Source organism: Hermetia illucens, chromosome 3, assembly GCF_905115235.1.
Source record: "Hermetia illucens chromosome 3, iHerIll2.2.curated.20191125, whole genome shotgun sequence".
NCBI lineage: Eukaryota > Metazoa > Arthropoda > Insecta > Diptera > Stratiomyidae > Hermetia > Hermetia illucens.
Genome location: NC_051851.1, coordinates 131,349,962 through 131,375,177, shown reverse-complemented (window position 1 = coordinate 131,375,177; position 25,216 = coordinate 131,349,962). Strand labels below are relative to the sequence as shown.

Genomic DNA, 25,216 nt, shown 5'->3' with positions numbered 1-25,216 from the left:
CAAATGCATTACGTAAATATGTATGAATAGGTACGTAATATGTACGAATATGTACGCAAATATGTAATCGAATACCGCTGGTACCAACCATCTTAATTAGATACTACCAGCAAACTTCATTAACATATACATACATGTACATACTAGACATACGAGGTTAAACAATTAAGTCATAAGACTGATTTTATTGCCGCGCTTGTGGTAAACCTGCAACCTTCAAATTCCCTTCTCCTTCCTCGGCATCCTTCCCCTCTTCATTGATATATTCACCATCGCTGTAGCTTGTTCAGTTCGCCTGCTGTGTCGTGTTGAGTAGGCGTGTGTTGGTAGCGCTCGCCACGAAAATGGAGAAACGAAATCTAGAGGCACGCGTTGCGATAAAATTTTGTGCCAGATTGGGCGAAACAGCTTCGGAAACCTAGGCTAAAATTGTAAAAGTGCATGATGATAGTGCTCTTAGTCGTGCCTAGATGTTTCGATATCATAAAGAGTTTAAGGAGGGACGTGAAAGCGTGGAAGACAAGACGCGGAGTGGGAGTCGAGGTGCGGACTGAATGTGCGGCATGTGCGCACCCTAATCCGTGGAGATCGGCGTTTAGCAATTCAAATGTTGGCCTTGGAACTGGGTATGAACCGTGAAACAGTCAGACAAATTTTAACAGGCGATTTCGGGATGAAAAAATTGTGCGCGAAGATGGTTCCAAAGAACCTTTCCGAGGAGCAAAAGCAGCATGGAATAACCGTCGAAGAAGACTGTTTGGAACAAGTGAAAAACGATCCCACGCTGCTTGATCGAGTTATTAAGGCGATGAGAGCTGGTTTTTCCAATACGACCCGGAAACCAAACGCCAAACCTCACACTGGTTGTCTCCTCACGCGCCCGGAAAAAAGCTCACATGAGCAAGTCGAAGATGACAATGATGATTATTCCCTTTTTTGATAACCCTGGAATCGTCCACAAAGAATTTTTTCCACTAGGCCAACCGTAAATCAAGTATGTTATAGCCAAGCACTCCAAAGATTGCAAAAACGAGTCAACAGGGTGCGCCCAAATATTGCTCCTAACTGGATCATTCATTACAACGCGCCGTGCCACACCGCCCTCAGCGTGTCCCAGTATTTAGCCTCTAAAGGGATCGCCGTGTGGGAACAGGCGCCTTATTCGCCCGATATGTCACCCTGTACCTTTTTTTTGTTCCCTAGAACAAACTCGGTGGTCAAAGGAACCCATTTTGAGTCAATTACGGACATCCAAGTCGAAGCGTTCCAAAAATGTTATGAAGTGTGAAAAATGTGCTGGAATCACTGTATAGCTGGCCACTTTGAAAGGGATGGCAGAGTTGTAGAATAATTTTCTTCTACAGTTTTTATGGAATCAGTCTCATTACTTAATTGTATAATCTCGTACTATATGTCTGCTTTTAGTGCTGCAGATGCTGATATAACTAAACAAACTAAAACTAACTCAAAAAAAGTAAAAGAAGACTGAAATATTCCTATGCATCCAATCGTTCATTTGAGTCCATTTTATATGATCATGGCGTCATATACGTTTTGAGGAGCGCGGCAGCTGGAAACGAAATAACAGGACAGTTTTGCTAACACCCATTAGGGAGCCCACTGCACGACACGACAAATTGGACAAAAACTCCTGGCAACGATATGAGAGAATGTTGCCTAGCTTATTTGCTAGGTATACATTTTGAAAACGCTTATATTAACTTACATCCGGCGTACATAAATATCTCTGGCTGCATCAGACAATAGACAGACAAATGTCTGTGTAAGTTTCAGACATCAAACAAACAGTCTGTGTTTGTGTCAGACAAATTTTTATCCCGTATAAGTGACTGTTTCAGACAAACCACTGTGTCAGACAAATATATGTGTTTCTGTCAACCAATGTCAGTGTTTACTTCAGAGATCAGACAGACAAATGTTTACATCAGAGGAAATCTTTTTCAGCATCAGACAAATGTCTATGTCTGTCTCAGGTATCAGAGTCAGACATCAGATATTTGCCTAGCAGAGGTTTGTCTGAAACAGTCATTCATACGAGACGGACACATGTCTGACACGGACACATGCATTTGTCTGTCTGATGTCTGAAACATGCACCGACATTTGTCTGTCTGTAGTCTCAGGCAGCCGGAGACATTTGCCTACGCCAGACACTACTAACAGCGTTTTCAATATGTATATTTTGTGTCGTTCCCAGTGAACGTTAACGAATCCACTAGGTTTAACATACCGTTTTGGATTACCTCAGATTAGCAAGCAAACTTATTATCCTGAAACCAATGCTATAATCGATAGTTTTCATACTCACTTCTTGCTTCGCCAACGAGTTAAGGCAACTTTTTCAATAAGAGGCGACACAGGAACAAACGAGCTTTCGTATTAAAGCACGTAGAAACAACAATCCATATCTTCATCTTTAACAACCACTCCAACAGCCAGACCATATCGGATGATCAGCACAACGAAGCAATTCTGTTTGGAGTTTGCTCCAAACCTTTTTTAAGGTTTTGTGTACAGCAATTATTAAAACCGATTCACTGTCTGTCTGTCTGTTACGCGCACTTTTCTCCAAAACGGCTAAATCGATCTGAACGAAATTTTGTTGGAAAATACAAGCTATGAGATCCCAGACATACAGTGGGTCACATAAATTTACGTGGAGTTACATCCTCATACATGCAATAGGAGGATTCTTTTACCGAATATTGTCATGTGGGATACCAAATAAAAGGCCTCTATTACCAACTGAACCTGATATTAGTTTTGACGTGAACCGTAAAGAGAGCGAGTAAGAAGCCAAAATTTGCACTCTTAAAGTGAGACATTTTTGGAAGCTACCCATCCTAAAAATCTGGAAAAAATCAGGGTGGTGCGCTTATATGAAATCTATACCTCAAAATACCTCTCATCTCGTCAAATAATATATTACCAGCTTTGAGAAATTGACTGAAAAGCCTCCTCAAATTCATCATAGCATACGCATGACAAGTTTCCCGAAAATCTGACTATTACTTTCAAAGTTGGAGCAGTTCAATTTCGCGCGATTTTTCTGCATCCTAAGCCATGCAAATAAGATGCTGACGTCATATATTAAAATTCCAACCATGAATAATCTAATTCTTTTCAGTCCTTTCTATCAGAATCAATTCAATGTATGTCTGTCTGTCACAACTGATTTACTCGGAAACAACTTAACCAAATGTCTTTACATACAACGGGTGGCATCATTTTGCACTGGGTTCAAGCGGAGGCTTCCCATGCATGTGGAAGGGGTGTAATTTTTTTTCACAAAATATGCACACATCAATATCAAACGAAAGGGCTCAATTAGTACTTTTCAAAACTAATGACATTTTTGATACCGGGTGAAATATAGGGGAGTGAGGGCTCAAAACGTTTGCCTCAAAAAATGCAGCAGGTCCCGTTCTTAGAACCTATCCATTTGAAAAATCTGAAAAAAAATCACAATAGTGCATCCATAAGAAATCTAGGCCTCAAAATACATCCCATTCCGATATCTGCTTCAGTAAGTTAATTATAGTATATTATCATATTTTAGAAATTTATCCGAAAACTCCCCTTAAGTTCATCATAGAAGTACAAAATACGATAAGGTCATAAATAATAACATCATGCATAATTTGGAAGTTTCGAGTTTCACAAAATTCCGGCTATTATAAACAAAGTTATAGACGGTCAAAATTGTGTATTTCACCGGGATTTATCGCACTCTAAGACATGTATGCCGTCATCATCATATAAAGTGAACTTATATGAACCGCGGAGTAGGAATTTGGAAATACATATGTATGTATATCAAGGAATATTTTGGATTGGAATTGTATTGGAGATATATGCGAATGGGAAAACGTAAATAAGAAATTTCTCGCTCAAGATGAATACCTTTATACTCGAAACGTCCAGCTTCCAGTATTCCTGTTTATTAAGATTTTGTGTAAAACAAAACCTTATTAAAATCGATTCACTCTCTGTCTGTCTATCACACGCACTTTTCTCCAAAACGGCTAAACCGATCCGAACGAAATTTAGTGGACAGATGGGAACTATGAAATCGCACGCATGCAGCGAGTAACATAAATTTGGGTGGAGTTTAAGGGGGGGGGGGGGGGGGGGGGGGGATTTAGCGTGAATTGCACAGTGCGCGTAATGAGTCAAAATGTAAACACTTAAAGTGAGACAGGGCTCATTTTCGAAAAATCCGAAAAAAAAATCAGAATGGTGCGATTAGATTAAATCTAGGCCTCAAAATATGTCTCATTTCGATATCTGCTCAAATAAACTTACTAATAGTAAATACAATAATAAAATTTACTGCAAAAGAACATTTAAATTCATCCTAGGACTACCAGCTCGCATACAAATACCAAATTTCATGAAAATCTGACCATTAACGCCAAAGTCATAATTAACGAGAACCATTGAGAATTACGTGAAATATTCGATTCGCATTTATGAAGAATCTACTTCTATCTAGCCCTTTTTAAGGTTTTGTGAGAAACCCCCCTTAAGTTCATCCTACTAAATTCTGCACCGAGATAGGACATATACATATACATGCCACATCTTATGGAAATCCGACTATGAGTGTCAAAATTATAGCAGTTCAAACTTATAATTCCTGCAAATTTACCGCATCCTAAGTCATACGAATAAGATGCTGACGTCATAATTAACGAAAATAATTTAGGTTCGAATGAAATATTAAAATTCCATTCATGAAGAACCTACTTCTCTCTAGCCTTTTATATCTGTTGTAGGTCAAATTCTTCGCATTTGCTAATAATATTAAACTCAGAGTGTGAAACTTATGAGGTTGACTATTATCAATACAGTGCTTTCCATCAAATGATTTATTTAAATCGCTCTCTAAAAACTAGAGGGCAATGGAATTTTTAACTATGCGACACGAAGCTGTCATGCACTCATCGCTCCTCACATCTTCTTCCTTTTCTTCAGCCTTTGTCCAGTCACAAGCGGGGTCGGCTCGTCGTGATCGGTTTCATCATTTAATTTTATCAAATGCCTGACCTGCATGCAATTGCGAGGCTTTTAAATGCCCATCCAGCGTATCAAGCCACCGTTGTTTCGACCGGCCTTTTGGTCGCTTACATTGACTTCGATGTTCAGAGCAATCTTGGTAAGTAAATTTCCGTTAACGCGAATTACGTGACCATACCATCGAAGACGCCTTCTTTGGAGTTTCTCCACGATCAGTGCAACCCCATATGGATCGCGGATCTCCTCATTTCGTACCTAATAAAAACGTGTCACGCCACCAGTCCAATGCAACATCTTTGTCTCCATTACCGCAAGACGCCGTTCATTGCATTTTATAGTCGGCCAACACTCAGAACTATAGAAAGCGGCAGGCGGACGACATTGCCGTAAATTTTAGATTTGGGACGTCGATCGCAAAGAAAACCAGTTGTGGAATGCCACTTCATCCAGGCCGCATTAACGCGTGAAACAATTTCATTACACAGTTCTCCATTGGCCGAAAGTATTCACCCGAGATATTTAAATCGCTCAGTTCTGGACAGATCACTACCGCTGACAGAACTGAGCGATTTAAATATCTCGAGTCAATGATATCAGCCAATGGAGAACTGCGCTATGCTCCTCAAATAGAGAAACACAAAACCTTTTATACCTCAAGCGTCAAGTTTTTAAATATTGTCATGATATGAATCGCATTTAAATCGGGTTAACCTTGTGCTTTAGGCGCAAACAGCCCAATAACTGTATCACATATATAAAGTATTCATAAGTCACTGATAGAAGCCCAAAAGTTTCTGGAGAAATTGTAAATATTTGATTGTTCACGTTACTCCCTTCACGACCACCGCAATTCAAAATAGAATTGGTATTTTGGTGTCAACCGTTGTATTCTTAATATACCCAAAAAGCTCTCCATCCATGAAAATTAATTACTGAAAATAATTCTATTGAAAAATTTGGCCACTATCACTTCTCTTAAAAGCAACTGAATATAATAAATAAACTTACACTATAAATATGAAATTCTAACAGATCGTTCCATATGCATACGAATATGTGAATAAATCCATTAAAATGCTTTTTGAATTTCTTCATAAATCATCACCAAATTAATTCCGGCCTTTCAGCTATCTAATAACTGATTCGGTTGCTTTTTAGTTGCCTAAAAACCATGTGAGTTGGTGGACGCTACACCCACAATGTTTACAATTCGAGTCAATAATGTGTGGAATTTTGAACGGAAAGATTCTTCCGGGCAAGAGTTTGCGATTACATTGAAGATAGTTTTTTTTATTTAACGGGACAATTAGCGCATTTGAACGAAAAGATTAAATGAGGGCAGTGATAGCTATATACGTGGAATATTATGAATATGATAGTTCAAGGATGGTGAAAGATCAAACCATTTCAAATAACTTATGTCAGGACGATGAATTTAAATGGAGTCAGTTAATCCGCCAGCATCAGCTTTGATTGAGCATTTCGGCTCTGCTCCGATAATCAGGCGATATTACTGTTTCTCAGGCCTGGTAGGTTTCCCTGTTACAAGTCTTATTTTTGACATCAGTTGTGAAAGATAGAGGTCGAACAGTAAAAACCCAACCATTCTTAGAAATTACTTAGTAGAAAACTCAGGAAAAAATCATCTTAGGGACCAATGTGAACTCTAGGGCTCAAATACATCAGACATAATCTTAAATAGAATTGATAATTTCTGACACGAATTGATAGGACAAACATTCTGCAAGCGCGGCTGAGTTTATCGACATAATGAAAATTGAATCGGTGTTTGTCAAAGATCATACTTAGATCCTTAGTCTTTCCTGTGGACTGCTTAATGGATTATAGAGTATCCACACAGGCTCTTCGTGGGTTTTCTTTTTTATTCCCTCCATTTTTCAATGAAACTGTGCTCAGATTCATTATCATTACACTTAACGCTACGCAAGTGATAAGCTCACAGTAACGAGACAAAAAGACCAACAAGCTGACGCTCTACCCCCTAAACCATCATGCTGTCAAAGACTGATAAAGGTGTGACCCTCAAGATAACAAATGGGTGTCAAGGTTTGACTGAAGGCTGCACTGAATCAAGAACAGAAAATAATTTGATATATTTTGCACATAAAAGGTTAGATCAAATAAATAAGAAAGGGAAAACATTCATGGGAAATGAAAACAGAAGTGCGACGAGGATGGAGCCCTGAGGTACCTCCGATGAGGGAAAAAATGGAAACTAAATGGACCCATTGAAGAAGACACGATTTACTCTATCGTCTAAGTAATGTCTCAACGAGGAGAGAATAGTTATGGGAAATCCATACGGAGTTTGGTGAGTAAAAAGGACTGGTCAATAGAATCACAAACTTTGGAGAAATCAGAAATCTGATGGTGTGGATATAGTTTCCTGTATTAAAAGACATCGCAACGAAATATGGGAGTAATACATCGACAGTGGTCACCAGTATTACTCGAAAGCTTCAAACGATCATCAATTCATACATACGTCATGTCAACGAGGTGTTCTGTCCTGGGAGATCTGGCAGTGGATAGATCATACCTGATGAGAACTGACAGCTATAGCGAGTAGGTTTAGCCGTAGCGCTATTCCCCACATAAGGGTTTATGGAAACTATAGCAATTTCTCGTTACTATTATAGAACCCCGAATAGAGAACCTCCAGTGATAAGAATAAACCATCAAGTCTATCCCGTACTCTTTCAACACCAGCCTTCATGATTGCTATTGGTTAAGAATAGCGACCCAACTCTTATTGGAGGAGCATATTAATCGCCGCCGGTTTATAAAAATTTAAAGTCTACACGAGCATCCGTTGAATACAAAGAATATTCTGCTGTTCCCAAATTGCATACATCAATCATCAATTGTTGCAATTTCAAAAAATTGAACGTACTCCGCATACGCGTGGATCCATTTTGTTACTTAACATAGTATTCAGGGCATGTTGGTTAATAAAGATTTTTCATGTATTTCAAATTTTAGAGCGAAAACCTTATTATTCTCTTATGTAGAACATAGTCTCCAAAATAAAAACCGTTTCGATATAAATCGAAGAAGATAACCTTATCGAGCAGATCAGCATAGATTGTTACAGATTAATGAAGCGTTGTGGTCGGTTGGTTTTCTGGAATTTTGTGCAAAACACAATCTTATTAAAATTAGTTAAAATTACAGCCAGCAAGTAAGCCGTTTGCTCACAAAAGCCGGCAATCATCAAAACACGCTATTACTACATCATATAGTGGAGTTAACTCATTCTAACTAGATTAGATTTTCCTTATGTTACACTGGATCTTCTCCGCTTTTCTCAGTTTATGTCGAGTGAATCCAACCATAGAGTTCAGCGCATTCTAATCCTCCAATGTGATCACAAGCGCAGTTTCCTTTACGGCGCCTTCTACTGAGAACCACTTCCGTTTTTCTTTCGCAAATATCAGTTGTATACACTGATTGCGTCACCAGAGTACCACTTGATATCCTCGAAATGCCTTATAACCATAAACAGTACTGTATTATCGATGTAACCTAATCCAATTTCTTTTTTCGATAGCGCAAAAGTGAGTACATTATTGCACAAGATGTTAGTGGACCCAGTACAGAGGTCTATGGAACAACCATTGGAGATGACACTTTTTGAATTCATTATCAATACAATACCCCAGCTTTCTTTACTTTAATTAACCCCCAGCAATAACAGGGCGATAGGTGGAAATACCAGTCATAGACAAGGACGTCTGTATTAAATTCCAATTGTCTCCATCCCGATAATAATTCTGGCAGGACTGCAAGTACCTTCAACGCTATGACACTGTGCAATTGCACTAGTCTGCTCCCTATCACGACTACGTCCAAGTCCAAGCTTCTCTGCGCAACAGAAATCAGGGGTGCAGAGATTTCTGTCTTTATTTGGTGTATTCCGTATTGATGCTGATTCTATCGTGTGGGTGATAGATTAGTCCGCTTAACGATTTCCGAGTGTAATTCCATTTTATTTGGAAGGAAAAACACTATGACACCAGAGTACGGAGTAATCACAAATTGCAAATGACGTCGTTACGAATTAAAACTTTTATTCAAACAATCGAAAATAATTCAAGAAAGGAAAGAATAACGGAAACACTTTTTTGAACAACGCGAGAGATAGGTCGTCGTTTAAGGCTGGAGGCAGAAGAGAACGATCCGTCTCCATGTGGTTCTTTCTGCCCCCAACTCATGGCACACTTTCCTCGCTAGTCCTCCACTCCCGTGGCGAGCTCTACAAAGTGGAAAGTTCCGCGCCATCTATTTGTTCGCATTCGCAACATTCGAAATAAATTTCGAATGCTGCGAATCCTGCCGCGCCACAACACCATTAAGGTGACAATGTAGGCTCAATTGAGACCGACTCTTGACTAGCGTCTGAATCCAGCTTTCGGCACAAATTTCCGTAAGGATACCCAATCATAGGTATAATTTACCGCATCTGCACTTTCTAGCTGAGACAGCCGCTTGCAACTGGGATCCATAATACATTGCAAGTTGCGCAAATCTACGACTGTTATCTACTAAAGAGGAAGAGAGGAAGAGTGGCACCATTTAAGGTAATAGCTTCGGCGACCAGAGAGAAGGGACGCCATCGAACTGGCAAGATCCGAGCTGCGTGACACTCCCTCGTTAGGAAAAAATATTTACGAACTCGCTAACAAGGTGAATGGCGACCCAGCTAACTACAGCTAAATAAAAAATCAAAGGAAGAAGAATGCTACTCAAAAAGTGCTAGCGGTCTTAGCGAAACATCTCTATGGATGTCGAAAATAGCATAATGGAGATAAAGGAACGGCTGGACCCCTTCCAAACGAAATTCTTGGAAGAAGAAAAGGAGCTAAGGATCAAATCACTAGCGCCGTCCCAAGCTGTGCAAATTGCTGTGCCCTCAATGCGCCAGAGGGAACCTACTATTAATGACAGAAGAATAAGAGCACGTAGATTGGCCGCCAATGATCAAGCAAGAACAATTCCGCCGAGAAACAGTGCCGAACAAGTGCGGAAATACAGCAACAATAATGTAAAATGGATATCGGTGGCTGTTATCTCACTGTAGTAAAGCCAACGCTAACTGCAACGCCAACATTAAAACCAAAGAAATACACGAGGGACAAGCCACGGCCAGACGCCTTTCTAATCAAGCTGAAAGAACAGAGACCTTTCCCGAAAGTTCTTGGAGAAATGCACAACAACGCCAAATTAGAAGGTGCTGTGTTGGTCGTCAAATTTATCGGGTGGGCTCGAACTGGCAGTAAACGTATCTAGTTTGGGAGGAAGAGTGACAAGAAGGATAGGAAACAGTTCAAAACATCCTAGGCACGAAAATAGTGGTTTCCAAGTTAAAACCGCATATTAACCCTCGAAATAAGGGATCTGGGCTGTATAATGAACAAAGAAAAGATTAAACTCCTGGGGGTTCAATGTGAGTACCTGCCGTGTAGGCACAATCCCCCGCTATGACTGACACAATGGTACCAGTTTACACTGAATGCAGGCTAAGCATTCATTCCTATAGCCTCAACCGCAACCGAGAAGCACCGCACCCAAGTTGTATAGCACAACGCCACAATACACACAACAAAAAGGTCTCTCGAGTAGAAAGAAGGGATGGAGGAAGGTGCGAGTCACATCAGTCAACTTCAAAAGATAGCAATTGTCCATTGTCACCGTCCCTGAGAACGGGAAAATATAAATCGTGAGTATCACCGAAAAAAATAAGGCAGAAGGTCGCGACTCGCTGCTGAGCCTAAAAGCACATCGTCGGGGTTTCCAAAGAACAGGACAGAAGCACTATGTGACAGATGGTGCAGGAAAGAAGAGCTGACTTGATGCTTCTCTGGAGTACCGGGTACCGGGATAGAAATCCATCATTGCGGTATGCCAATATATCTGCCACTGCTTCTATATTTAAGAGAGATTCGGTCAACTTGCGAGTGTCAGGTTATTGCGAACTTTTATTGGAGACGGGGCAACAATGGAGGGTACTGAAAAGTTTCATGCCAGTAATCACCAATATATTCCCTTCGAAATTACGGGCCGTTTCTCTCAATTTCTGACGCCCAGCAGATACCTACTTGGCATCGGCAAAATCGACGTTGGCAAATTTGTCGAAGCACTCTCAAGGGAAGTAAACGAGCCACAAGACTCTCACGTGGATAACAACACAGCGACAACAACGTATCACCGCAACTTTTGGTACATCGGCAAAAAAGGAGAGTCCATCACTGGAAACCACCTGTGTATTGGTATACGGCTGAAGTTGCAATGCTAGGAATGGACTGCCTTAAATTTTGGCAGGTTGCAATCCACTCAAGAGACTAAGATGAGCTAGTCAGTGACAGTGGTTACCAAAAAACTCGATGTTTATCGATAACAAGACGCTGGAAAACTGTTTCGATATTCCACTTAATCCGCGTGGGTGGGGATGATCCAGCCCGAAAGTCTGTACAAGCAATAGCGAAAAAGAAGACGTGGCAGACCCTCAGAAGCTGTAGAGCTTAAAAACAATCGGGTATGATCTAGAATTATTGAGTTAGAGCAACAGAATAATAATAATAAATAATTTAATATATATATATTATACATATATAAATACAAAGAAAGAAAAATAGCCTTTCCTGCTTGTCGTCAGAGTTGACTGACACAGATGGAAATTTGTGGCTTAGCAACTTGCAAATTTTGATACTTTACTGCTACAGAAACGTGAACAACGACTTCGGTAGGGACTGACTTCACGGCAACCATCTTTGACTATCGAAAACGGACAACGATTGGTTTCTGGTCTTCAGAATCCTCACTTTCTCTTACTTGAGTGGGGGGTGCATACATTTCAGGACATTTCAGGACATGTCAGTTAATAAAAGTTTTTCATGTATTTCAAATCATGGAGCAAAAATCTTTTTTTACCCAGAACATAATAAAGTCTCCAAAATGAAAACCGTTTCGATATAATTGAAGAAGATAATAAAAGCATTTTTTCATGGCTTACCATTTTAAAAACACTCATTTATCGACTCGACCAGTATAGAGTGGTTTCTGGATTAATGAAGCATTGTAGTCGGTCGGTTTTCTGAAGTTTTGTGCAATACAGAATTTTATTAAAATCGGTTCACTAGCTAGCTGTTCACCAAAAGTGTCGTCGCTTGAGTATGTGTCCTCGACATGCCTTATAACCACAACCATTACTGTGCTATCGGTGTAACTCAATCCGCACCAGGCGCGCAAGTTTTAGTCAGGAGGATGAAACCTTCCACACCTTGATGTTCATCCTGCCGAGACAAAGAGGGAAATCTGATTCCCGACAGAATGGGCATATTGGAGCCAAGAACTACTGAATAACCAGAACATCGGCGAGTTGGAGGTTCTCCCAGTTGAAGACGACGGACAAATACTGACACCACCAAGTATAGAAGAAACAGTCCGTGCAATTCATCGGCTTAAAAATCATAAGTCGTCAGGAGCCGATGGAATTGCAGCCGAATTGGTTAAATATGGAGGCGACCAATTACAGCAAATGGTTCATCAAGTTATACTCAAGGTGTAGAACAGCGAATCAATATCTGACCGAGGCATTATCTGTCCCATACATAAAAAAAGGGGATATCATGCAGTGCAGCAGCTATAGAGGTATCACGTTGCTGAGTACCTATCTATAAGATATTCTCTGCTATCTTGCTAGATCGGATAGCCCCATACGCCCAGAGCATCATTGGCCCATACCAAAGAGGCTTCTCTCCAGGCAAATCAGCATGCGATGCAGATCCAATGCGAGAAGCAGCATCCTCTTCAAGTCCACCCAACTACTGACCTATACTAACGACGCGAGACATACAAACTACCTTCATCCAGATTGAGCAGGCGGCGCGAAATCTTGAGCTGCACATCAATGAAGGCAAGATAAAATATATGGTGGCAATGTCAGCACCAAAAACCAACCAACCAACAACATAATACCGCACTGGTCAAACAGGAAGAATAAAGATAAGAGACTACAACTTTGGGACCATTGATAATTTCTCCTCTCTAATGTCGAAAATCACAACCGATAACAGCTACGACGACGAAATCTGCGCACGGTTGTTGGCAGCTAGCAGAGCCTATTTTAGCTTACAAATGCTCCGCTCGCAACGTCTCACCATAGCTTTCCGAGGCTTCGCATTGGTCGATCGCGCAAAACCAGGATGTCTGGTGTTTCTTATTAAGGCAGACCTAGACCGGATATCGGTTGATGATGAGTGGCGCAACAAGAAGAATTCTGCGCGATGGTAACCAAACAAACCAAAGAGAGTCAAGAAAATACGACGACAATAGAGCAACAAAAACGTAATATGGATATCGATGGCAGTGACAGATAGCAGCAATTGCCCATTGTCGCCGTTTCTAAGAAGATAGCTGGCAAACTTCTTCGTTGCCCAAAAATAAAGATAGGGTAGATTGTCCAGAGATTAAGGCGGAAGGTTGGACCCGACTGCTGGACCAACCGGCAAATAGCCTTCATTTGCAAAGGGGAAGGCATATGCACTTTGTGTTTCAAGTGTAGCAAACCCGAACACAAAGCGAAAACATTCGCGTCGGTAAAATGCTGTGTTCTTTGCAATGATTAAAATGATAACGTTGTTCACGCTCCCGGTTCCGGTTCCAGGTGGTGATAGTTCTTCAACGAAGAGTTCCAAAAGTTAGAAAGTCAAGCACTATGATGCAAATGAGCGCTGCTCACGATCTTATAGTGCATGAAAGAACAGCTCACTTATTGTTCCTGCGGGAGAAGTATCGAAGTTGATGTTCACCGTCATAGTATACCGATATAACTGCAGCCATCTGGGGGAAAGATTCGGTTAAGTGGCGAGTGCGAGGCCACGGCCGATTCCGTAGTGATAGCGGGGCAACAATGTAGTATAAGCTTTCACGACCAGTGACCATCAGTATATTTCTTTCAAAATGACAAATGGTTCTACCCAATTCCTGACGTTCGGCAAATACCTACCAGGTGAAACATAGACCAAATTGGAGTTAGCAAATTTTCCGAAGATTCCTCAAGAAGATAAATGAGCTACAACCAACCATAGACCCTCGATTATAAGTTGGTTACCAAAAAATTGTTGTCAACGATGAAACAGTGAATTTTATATTCACTGTTTCATCGTTGACAATCGTTGAAATCGGATAGGTACTTTTTTATGCTCACCTCGTTGACGTTGTCGTTGAGAGGGGGGAATACTGAAGAGACTTCACACTTCATTGAATAGGAACTGGAGAAGGTAGCCTTATCCAACAAGGGAAAAAAGCAACGGGGCCCGATGGTATTTCCAATGATATGCTGAAACTTGTATTCACCTGCCATTCAACGCATTCAACGCACCTTTCACAACAAAAGCAAAGACGATCCAGAAGCGCTGTCAGCGTACCATCCTCTCACTATGTTAAACTCAGTAAGGAAACTGCTTATGAAGCTCATCCAGTTAGGATTGACTAATAAAATGCGCGTTGCTCGAGACTTCTCATCAAAACAATATGGTTTTAGAGCGGAGCAGCCAAGAATTCAAATCAGTGAGGAAGCGACCCAGCTTCTGTCGATGAATGGTACTTCTTATGACGCTCAACAGAAAAAAACGCCTTCAACTCTACGAGATGGTGCTCAATATCACCGCTATCTACCCCTGGGTAGAACGCGTCAACCACGCTTACGTTTCATCGGTCGCGTTACCTGAAATGCACTTCAAATTCCCCTAAAACTTTCCGAGACGTTCTCACTCTTCCTCAACTGGTCTACGTCAAGTGTTCATGCAGCGACCCACTTGGGAGAGTGGATTCTACTGCATAACGTAGCCCGCAATGCAGTTGTCGCCTCCCTTAATGTGTGCCTTATCCACTTCCACCTTCCGATCACATCGCCCAAAACTAATATCTCTGTGCGCCGACCAAGTTCTTCGTCTCAAACATGAAAAGGCCAGCGTATTTCAATGATATGACACAGACAATGTTAAGGAAGGCTTAGAGCTTTCGGGTGGCAATGGTAATCATTTCGCATGTGCTACTTTCCCATAGCAACACAGAAACAACATTAGCATAGAACACTCTCAATTTAACTTTCGTGTTGAGACAATGGCATTTCCAGTGTTTATCAGCCAACTCTACTTGCTTCTCTCTCGAATCCAAAGCCATTTGACCAAGAATCTTGACCCGGTGAGACAACAAAAACGTTATTTAAATCCACCCGACATAGTCGAAGAGATGTTGGGGAGTGCTGACAGGTGATGCGATGTTGCGCATTACGTTTGGGTTCTTCTCGTCGCAATGCCGATAGAGCCCGACCGGTGGAGGTGCCAGAAGCTAGGAGGTTCCTTCAATAAATAGTTCACTTCCTCCTCACCCATCAGGTTGGTGAAAGAAATTCCCCAATTTGAAGCCTAAACCCAACCCCCCAATTTTGGGATGAGGGTCACAGGATCAAGGATCTATCTTATACGATAGTCTGCAACGAGTCAAAATGCCTGAAGAATGGGATCTGGTTGGATATGCGGATGATGTTGCGGAACTGGTCCGCATGTCAGATCGAACAAGTTCAGTACACACAGTAAATGGTGAGATGGCAAGTCAGCAGATAGATGACTGAATATGAATTCTAACCAGCTCTGGAGAAAACCCAAGCCGTCATTCTTGCCAAGGAGACGGTGCACATAGTCGTCTTTCTTAGGTTGTCAAATCATGGAATTGACAAAGTCGATTTTGAATTACCTCGGAATTATGATAGACATGAAAGTACCAAAACAAAAAGATCTTTTAAGAAATAAGACATTCATGTTATTAGATCAGATTGGATTATTAAGATACGAAACTTGGTACTTACAGCAAAAATTCGATTTCCAAATAAATTAATCAAGATTATTTATCAAAACGTTAACGATTCTAAATTTCCGTTCGTAAATATTAGGTCGCCCACTTTTATTTCAATTAGACCCAATTTTAAATCACCAAATACGTTCCCAAATTAGCCTCAGCGACTCCTTCAATAAGAAAGTTCCCATTGTGCTAAAACACTTCGGTAATTGGGTGCCTGAAAGAACCTACATCGGCGCAAAACCGCTGAGTTGTTTTGCAGCACGTTAGCACCTGAAATGGTCTTGCAAGTAGATGCCTTTCAAGATTTCAGACAATTATTCAATCGTTTATCATTTCCATCTAATGGACTGATGAGGCGCTTAAAAGGTAGCTCGAGCGCATGCTTAATAGTTCTTGTTGACGATGTCCCATGCAATAATGGTAAAATAAACGCCACAACAGTTGGTCCACAATTGCGGTAAATTGATTGTAACATTTTTCAGCAACCGCTAAAGACTAAGTATCGAATACGGATTCAAGCAAAAAAAGTTAAAAGTCGAACATGGATCTGCATTATTAAGATTTCAAGATTTCATTAAATCTTCGTATGTTTTCTGGCTTTTTTTGGGCTGCCTTGCCAACGGATACCGTGAGTATGTACTTATGCTGATTTTGAAGATCGATAATCGAATTGCGGTATTTCGATTATTAACATTTTTATTTGCTCTTTCTTCTGCAGATGACGGTAAGATTTGCACGTAAATCCCAGTAGCGGCTAAAAAGAAAGAACACAGACACAGAGGCTTCTGAAGGTACTTGAGTGAAATTGGATGGATCATAATTTAATCGCGTATTTTGATCTGGTAGTTAAGAAGCGATGAACCTGAAATATGAATCTAGATTGAAAGTTTCTTGAATTAAGAAGATTTGGTCTTACAATGTTACAGATATTGGCAGTTAAAATAAGGCAAAATTGCAGGTTATTTCGAAGATTAGATTTGGCTGTAGAATAATATGTGGATACGAAGAGGAGCAGATACATCTAATGAAATAACTATAAACTTGGCATCGCAACTGGAAGGAATAATAGCAAGGAAAGGAAGAATAATGTGTATTCAGCTTTTCTTCAACGTTCGAAATTGTTAGAAATTCCGAGACAGATTTATTGAGACCATGAATGGCTTTGACTGTTCAAATAGCGCCGGTATTGAATATTTTTATTATTATGCGTGTAAGGCCAAAAAACTCGTAACCTCAGAGTCGCGATCAAACTATCATTTTTTAAGGTTTTGTGTAAAACAAAACATAATTAAAATCGGTTTGCCATCTGTCTGCCATACGGATTTTTCTCAGAAGCAGTTATAGCAATTGACACCAAATTTGGCGGAAAGGTGAGAACTTTGAACGCTCACACGTACAGTGAGTAATATCCTTTTATGTCGAATTTAGGAGGGGGCACACATGCAAAACGGGGGTGTACATTTTTTTTCACGAAATATAGTCACGTGGGGTATCAAATGAAAGGTCTCGATCAGCACTCGGTCTTAGTTTCGACATTTGTTGGAAAAATGGGGAGTACGGGGGGTCGAAATTGATAATTTATTTCATGGATCCATTCTCAGAACCGACCCAACTACATGGTGCCTAAGCTCCGAAAGATTCTACCTACCGATATCTATTCAAATAAAGTTAATAATACTAAATCAGTTCTTCCTAGAATCACACAACTATGTAGACTGTAATATAGAGTATGATTCTACCAAGTTTCGTGGAAATTGCATGATTATTAACAAGGTTATAAATTATCGCTTCTGTGCAAGTTCAAGACTTTGAATGTCAGTATCACCCGAAAGTGGTCATTCTCACATAATATATGTGTATATTCCTTGCTAGGAACTAACTAAGGTAAGACAAATGTCCACTGTACTGTTTTTATTAAATAAATACACAAAATCTTTCATACCTGAAGCGTGTAGCTTCCGGTTTCCCGACTTGTTCCTTAAGTCTTGCCGATAAATTCTTGCGATATTCCTCATTTAGAATTCCACGTTCTTCCGGATGCCAACGCATCGTAAAATGAACTGAAATGTCCAAAGGACGCATTGTCATGTCTGGCTAGCATTAAGTAGTACATGCGCATGTCCACGTGACACTTCAGCATTCATTGCAAGATATCTAAATTCAACTCTCAGTTCAACCCTCATGCTAATCTCGGTGCCCAGAAGAACATTCATTCAAAATTGTACGTTGTATAGTAAAATTTATCGTATAGTCAAGCTGAAAAGTCTTCTTCAGTGTTTTGCCGGCCCCCCTCCCCCATGTTTGCATAAATCTATTATCTACTTTCCGTTAGAAGTTTTTGATGATTGTAACCTGGACAGTCTCCCAAATGGAAGAATTTCTCTCCCCTGCTACAATGAAAACATGACGTTACGTTCAACAGAAACTGCCACCCAATATCACTCCTTTTATCCATCTCCAACATTCTGAAGTGCACTGCTCGAGACTGCCTTTATCCTCTCAGGAAGCACACTAAAGTACGCCAACTCCAACACGTTTCTACACGACAGATTAGGTGTAACTACAACCATCTGTGTCGGATTTGATTGATCAATTTATGTCAAGTAATTTATCTTGGCTTAGGTTCAGCTAATATGCCAGAGCAAGTGGAAATATTTTCTGTAGATGCCTTTGACCCATCTCTTTTATAGCGAATACTGTGGTCACTTCCACCACTACACAATTCTACTATTTTAAACGAACCAGATTAACTTAATTAATAAAAGTATTTATTCCGTCCTTCGATAGAAAGATTAACAAACGACTATCCTGTTGAATCACTTCCGAATAAATACGTGGAGGCCTCAAGCTTAGAGAGCGGTGTCTCTGATTGCTTAGGCTGATGTTAGAAGAGATGTAGTTGGGGTAGTCATCGATTGGAAATCCGGCATAAAAACTGGAGCTCCAAGATATACAAGTTCTAGGTGACTCATATTCACTAACTTCTCTTTCCCACTGATATGTTCATTCATTGTTCATTGTTCATTTGCCAAGCCCTACATTTTACAGGAGATGTTTCAAAAGTACTACATTAGCGGAAGCAAACAATTTACACTTCCAGAGTCCAGGGAGCTGCTCGCTTTTTTTTGCTCCGGAGAAATAAGCGTGAAGCAGTGCTTGAATTTTGCTGGTATTGGCCAATAAGGTTTGTACAAACTGACAACGCCACGAAACAGATTCAGGTCAGCAATGGTGTTTGCTGAGGTAATCCTCTGATAGCATTGACTGGTGCCCCAACAGGTTAGATTCTGGTGTGACATAGTGTCCTAAGAAGTCGATTTAAGCGATTGGCCTGCCTTTCCTCCTAAAAGTCAAATGAACGCTGGAATCCTTGCCAGCATGTGTCACCGTAGCGTTGCCTAATCTGGACAACATTGGGAAGTTCAAACGTTATCACTTGGAATTCAAAAAGTCAAACATCCGTGATAATTGCTTTGTGTAATGTGAGATTAGTTCGAGCAGATTTCAACCAAGCTCCAATCCATCAATCTGCGCCACCGAAAACAAAGAGACAATCAAAAAACGCAACAGAGCCTGACGATATTGTAATTCTGAAAAGCACAGAGGTAGACCCCGCTCTTGCTGTCAGTTATTCAATCGCATTATTGAGGAGCGTGGGATATCACCTGATCGGAATAACAGCATAAACTTTATAATATGGAAAAATAAAGGCCGTCCAGTGGAATATTCAAATTACTGCCCAATTCGGTTTTGTATCCCATACTGACGATTTTTAAGGTAAGAACTGCGGAACTACTAACTCATGTAGAAACACCGCGAAAAACATCGTCCTCTCTACATTGCATGAAAAAAGGAAACGAGTTCGATCTTGACAAGTGGAAACTCCATCTTTGGAAATATTTCGGCTTCCCTATTTTTTTCTTTTGCTCTTTTTTGTAGACTAAGGGACCACCCGAATCTTCTTCTCCCCTGTTACTTTATGTTTTTCAACTTCTTCATCTTTAACCTTTTTCTCGTTTGATAGCGTGGTTGGCACGTCTAAATCAGATTCGTTACTTTTCTCAGTCATGGGTTTTGTCCAGAAGGAATCAATCAGCTCTCATTACCTCACCATCTATCGTGTCAAACCACCGTTGCTTTGGTCGCCCTTTGAGTCATTTCCACTAACTTTGATATTCAGACCTATCTTAACTAGCGAGTTTTCGCCAGCGTTGATTACATGCCCATATCATACTCCATACTTCTCTTTTCCATGGTAGGTACTACCCAAAATCAATCGCGAATGTTCTCATTCCGAACGGGATCATACCGTGTTAGGCTACTAACTCATCTTTTCATCGCTATTACCGAGATACAGCATTCGTTACCTGTGGTAAAAGGCCAATACTCTGAAAACAAGGTGGATGACGTGGTTCTATTTACATTCTGCCGCAAACTATATTGAATTAGACGATTATTATACCGCTAGCCGTGTACTCTTCCAGACGGTTCTAGATAGCCAAAAGTGACGGAAGAAATAACTAACCATTCGTGCTAGCCCGACGTCAGCTAGTAAGTATACCCTCAATATTCGCAATTCCAGAGAAGCATCAATAATAGATAAATCATGTTATTTGTAATCTAGAAAGATAGATCTAAAAGTGTTATCATCAAAGCTTCTTCAGAAAAGTGAAAGAGTTAAGCGGGTAACTCAAGCAGAATCTTAATATAAACACAAAGATTTAAATGAGTAACCTGTTACTCTTTTGTTTTAGAAAATGATAACGGAAATCATGGTGATATAATTCACACACACACAACCCTCGAACACCACCACATTGCGGTATGACAGCCTGTCACAGACGTCGAATCCGCCTACGACTTTGAGCAAACAAATCATGACCAAAGCGCGGATTTCTGAAATCTCCCCCACGAAAAATCTGTTTAACATATGCTCCCCACTTCAGTGAAAAGCCTGTACTTAACATCTACAGCGCGATCAGTCAGAAAGAAGGGTGGGACAGCCTCTCATAATAAAAGGAACTGGAAACCCGACTGTTAACTATGTCTTCCAGAAAACCGAAGAGAAATGCTCGGCAGAAGGAAACTTCTCGCAGAGGAGAGAAGACTACAGGCTAAAGTTTGCCTATCAGAACCGCCTGGTCTGCCTGGTGATGAAGACGGATTCATCCAACCCGGACACCGGGACCCTGGGAGCCGATGACAGCGGAAGGTACCGCAAAACAAAACGGAACGCCTTGCAAATATGAACATGAACATTGCCACACAAAAGTGTGGCAATTAGGTGCAAGGAAACACAACCAGGCCCCAAATTTAAAACTTTTGACGGAATATAGAGGCAAGCTGGTAATCCTGATGAGACTCAAACTGGATGAAGCAGACTCTTCAGTTAACGGACGTTTTCACATTAGACTATATTTACATTAGCAGCCAAAAGACGCACACCCCCTTCGGGAGGTGGCCGATGACCTGCATAGCACCCAAGAAAGGAGAATTTTAACTGGCCACCCCATGCTCATCGATATTCTCAGGCGAGTTACTCAGTATATCCCGACATCTGACGTCTGTCTGACGTCCGATCAGCAAGATAGCTCTTCCACTGTCGAGCGACAGCTAGAACATGAAAGCGGTCAGTGTTGAACTTAAGGGGTAGCAGCTCCCCAACTCGGCGAGAAATGGCAGACGAAACGCCCATGCGAACGTAAGCCCTTTCAAGGCCGATTCCAGCGCTCCTCCTCTTATACATATCTAGAAGACAACCCCAACGTCTACTACTGGGTGCAGCCTCTGTGCCCGAATAATGTGCAACCAATGACGAAGCAGTGGAAGTTGCTGAAATCCTCGATCCTCCCACCATTCCCATTGCGGTTGCCAAGGCAGTGTTTTCCCATCACATGACCGAGCAAGTTGTTGTCAGATCCCACTATACATTCAGATCACCCATCACGATCACAATGTCACCTTTAGGAAACCTCCCCTGGACTTCATTCAATTGCTCGTGAAAAGCATCTTTCTCCACTATGTCGAAAGTCTTCGCTGGTTTGTAGCACCATGCAATGGCGATACTCGCTAATCTGCAGCAGAATTTTGCAATCAGAAGTCAATCAGAAACCGGCTCATACGTCCAGAGGGTACGTCTTGGGGTAGCCATCAGAAACAACCCGACACCGGATCCACGTTTGCTACCATTTGGCTTTTCAGAGTACAAAAGCACATTGCCACTAGGCTGGCAAGAGGAAGAGGACTCCCACCGTTTTACTTCGCTTAGACCCAGAATGTCCAGCGCAATTCAGTGCGTGTGCACAACCAGACACCAATCGCAGTATGTTTTCGATAGTCAAAGGACATCGGCCTATCGCTGTTGAGGTTTCAATAGCAGTAAAATTTTAAAATTTACAGACAAGCAGGAAGACTTCGAATGTAATCTTAAGCGCGAACTCACAAGATAATCCTACAATGAGGAAGCGGAATCCATGGAATATTTGTGAGTACCCCGCTTATGGACCCAGCAGACATCAGATTTTTGTTTCGGGTTGCATCATGTCAACTAGCTGAAATCCTGCGAAACATAAACGAATCTAAGATATTCCTTTAGATGATAAACTCGAGTACGGTGGACCATCACGACTTGAGTGCACAGAAGATTTGCTTCTCCCCCATCTCTTTCATACACACATATTCGGAATAAAAAAGTCGTTACCCTGAGAATACTTATTTATTCCTACTATAATTGTAGAAATTATTAATTTTAATCTAATTCATGTCACATAACTAATAAAATATGCTTTTAGTGAAATCTATAGAGAAGGTTTCAGTAAATTAGCGAAAAATAAATAAAATCTGAATTTTCTTCCTTTAACTTAACTACTTGTCGTCTTCCTTAGGAATGGGAATTTTAATTTAATTTAATTATACTTCTTCTGGCTTTTCGATAAAGGTCATGCGTCGGCTTAAAAATTAGTGAGTCCTGGTTAAGTAAACATTTTTAAAAACCTTTCGCACTTGAAACTGTAATATTAGAAAGCCGATAATTAATATTTTTTTAACTGTGGATCTAGCATGATTATTTGGCACATACACCTAGAAATATTAATTCGTGTTGAAACCCAAACAACCCCTGGGAAAGCAAAGAATTGATTGGATTTCCACCCACCTTTTCAAAAAGAGGGAGTGAAAAATCATAAGTTATTCACTGCTCCTGTTTAGAACTTCTGGGAAAAAAGGTGTAGATTAGGTTACATAGAATTGGTAACTTGCAAAGACACATAAGTCGTCAGTTTATATTGCAGTTTTAATTAAATTTATTAAATAAATCGCACACTTAAGGTCATGGAAAGCATTCATGAATTTTTATCTAGTCCCAGAACAGAAATTCTCACAAACATTTCAAGCGATCTTCATAATCCACATATTCCCTGGAAACCCTATATCAAAAACACAATAGAAATGAAACAAGGGAAGCGTTGATATGATACTACCTAGAAAACGAAATCAATACGGAATTCTGCCACCTCAGTTATTAAATCCGGCCATAATCAAAAGAGTTAAGCGAGCAACTTGATTTTAAGTGGGCGAATTATAGGTAATAGTAAAAGATTCACGATTTTGATCCGGAATTGGGAAAAATTAAAATTCATAAAGATAAGATTTGTCGCACACCAATTTCGTTAAGAATAGTTTTCCTATCATTCCTTTTTCTCGGAAAACTATTTCCTCACAAAAACGTAAAATTTATATCTAGTGCAGCGTAAACGTTGTCCAAAGCAACATTTCAACTTCTATCTTTAAAATTCAATATTATTATGAAGAAAGTACTATCTATAGAATCGAAAGTTGGCGTGGAAATAATCTTTCAATTAGGACATGCAGATATTCATAAAGATCTCAAAATAAAATTAAAACATTTTATAAAATGATAGAGTATCACTTACATATTAACGGATATTCAGTCGCCGGCAAAATATTTGCTATATCACACCAATTTATCTAATACAATGCACACTTCCACAGTATCTTCCTATATACCTTCGCCAAATACTTCGGCCACAACCACTTACTGTTAAAACATTCCAAGCACTTTAGAAACTCTAAGTTCACGCCACTAACTTCGATTATGCATGCCCTGTTTTCCTTGAACCCAGTATGTTCACAGCTTCGCAAACTCCACACTACTACCAGATCGTTCACAAATTTGCACTCAATGCAATTAACGACGCGCAATCACACAACTGATTGCATTGACTTAAAACCATTGAGAAAAACTCTTGATCCGTACGCGTGCGCAAATCACTTAGCAACCTCAGTGCAGTCATTAATCAAAAATAAAAACTGCAGAAGCAAAACAATTTATGACTTTATTCTTTCTTCCAATAAGTCTCCAAAGAACTGTTCCGTTCAACTGCAATCAGTTCAATTTCACACTACATTACATAGGCCAAGGTATCTGGAACCAACCGATCCGTACTCAAGATGTGCAGAACCACAACTGAATTCTTAAGAGATGCGCCAAGAGCTTTTTAAAGAAAGTTATATAACGCAAAAGGTAGAAGATTACAAAAACTTTCAACTCTTTTGCAGTTTACCTCTTTCTTCTCCGAAAGAAAATAGCAATGGAGAGGCACCAGCAAGAAACACTAAACAGTGGAAAAAGAATGACCAAGAAAATGTCTATATCATTCGGAAGCAGAAAAAGAAGTTGGCATGTAAGTGCGTCTATCGGCTTCACACCGTATACGGATCGGGGCGCACTGCGATGGATGGTTCTTGGGCACTCGGAGTGCTGTAACAGCAAACCAGATGTGTTCTGCAAGAGTAATTTCCTTGTGAACTCTTGTGCCGGATCATTCTTCTTAGTGAACTTCTTCCCAAGCAATGATTACCTGTTGCAATATAATTTTGACCTTTTTTGTAGGTTGCATTTATTCCAGAAATTGTTGGGAATCACTTTATGTAACGACATTAAGCTGAGATAATTATTTACGGTTGGGTTTTTGCTTTATACAGAATTATTCAGCACATTCAGATGCGACTACAAGAAAATTGATTAAACGCAAATACTTTTTCTGTGTAAGGCAGAACTTCTGGAATGAAATATTGAGTGCAAAAAATTGTATCCATATCATTCTAAGCAGATTTCTAAGCCAACGCCATAATAACAAACAACATAAACACTCACGCTTGGATATTAAATTTTCGAAACGAGTTTTTTATGGTCTTGACCCGAGAATATCTCTCAGAGCACTTTCTGATGAATGAATTTCCTCGTAAACGAATTTCACCTAAATCAGCCTAA

The 25,216-nt window shown here is 40.3% G+C and overlaps 1 protein-coding gene across 1 annotated transcript in view; it reads right to left on the bottom strand.

Moving 5' to 3' along the window:
* The window catches only part of LOC119652951, a 79,792-nt gene extending 55,403 nt beyond the window's left edge, over positions 1–24,389 (bottom strand). The window contains exon 1 of the mRNA XM_038057344.1: positions 23,856–24,389. The gene's annotated coding sequence lies outside the window, so the exon portion shown is untranslated. The remainder of the gene's footprint in view (positions 1–23,855) is intronic.
* Between the last annotated feature and the right edge of the window lie 827 nt (positions 24,390–25,216).